Source organism: Tupaia chinensis, unplaced genomic scaffold (genome assembly GCF_000334495.1).
Source record: "Tupaia chinensis unplaced genomic scaffold, TupChi_1.0 Scaffold144602_1, whole genome shotgun sequence".
Lineage (NCBI taxonomy): Eukaryota > Metazoa > Chordata > Mammalia > Scandentia > Tupaiidae > Tupaia > Tupaia belangeri.
Genome location: NW_006204462.1, coordinates 1,281,333 through 1,282,646, shown reverse-complemented (window position 1 = coordinate 1,282,646; position 1,314 = coordinate 1,281,333).

The following is a 1,314-nucleotide window of genomic DNA, read 5'->3' as shown; positions in this document are numbered from 1 at the left end:
CTGCCTACCACTGCCCATCCCTGCCCATCCCTGCCCGCCACTGCCCACCACTGCCTACCACTGCCCATCCCTGCCCATCCCTGCCCGCCACTGCCCACCACTGCCTACCACTGCCCATCCCTGCCCATCCCTGCCCGCCACTGCCCACCACTGCCTACCACTGCCCATCCCTGCCCATCCCTGCCCGCCACTGCCCACCACTGCCTACCACTGCCCATCCCTGCCCATCCCTGCCCGCCACTGCCCACCACTGCCTACCACTGCCCATCCCTGCCCATCCCTGCCCGCCACTGCCCACCACTGCCTACCACTGCCCATCCCTGCCCATCCCTGCCCGCCACTGCCCACCACTGCCTACCACTGCCCATCCCTGCCCATCCCTGCCCGCCACTGCCCACCACTGCCTACCACTGCCCATCCCTGCCCATCCCTGCCCGCCACTGCCCACCACTGCCTACCACTGCCCATCCCTGCCCATCCCTGCCCGCCACTGCCCACCACTGCCTACCACTGCCCATCCCTGCCCATCCCTGCCCGCCACTGCCCACCACTGCCTACCACTGCCCATCCCTGCCCACCACTGCCCACCACTGCCCATCAGTGCCCGCCACTGGAAGTGTTCTGTTCTGCTCAGTTCACAGTTGGACCTGCAGTTGGACCCAAGTTGGACCCCAGGTTAGACTCGGGTTGGACTCATGGTTGGACTTGCAGTTGGACTCGGGTTGGAACCAGGTTGGACTTGTGGTTGGACCCGAGGTTGGACCTGGGTTGGACCTGGGTTAGACCTGAAGTTGGACCTGGGTTGGACCTGGGTTGGACTTGAAGTTGGACCTGGGTTAGACCTGAAGTTGGACCTGGGTTAGACCTGAAGTTGGACCTGGGTTAGACCTGAAGTTGGACCTGGGTTAGACCTGAAGTTGGACCTGGGTTAGACCTGAAGTTGGACCTGGGTTGGACCTGAAGTTGGACCTGGGTTGGACCTGGGTTGGACCTGAAGTTGGACCTGGGTTGGACCTGGGTTGGACTCGTGATTGGACTCAAGTTGGACCTGGCCTGGACCCACAGTTGCGTCCACACTCGGGGTCAGGCAGGTGGAGCTGGGCCATGTTGCTCTTTTCCGCACCTGAGTGTCTCAGGAAACGTGCCTGTCCCCGCGGCGTCCCGGAGGTCTCTGAGTCCTGCCCCGCGGTGTCCCAGCCGTCCCCGAGTCCTGCCCCCGCGGTGTCCCAGAGGTCTCCGAGTCCTGCCCCGCGGTGTCCCAGCCGTCTCCGAGTCCTGTCCCCGCGGTGTCCCAGAGGCCTCGGCGTCCTCCCC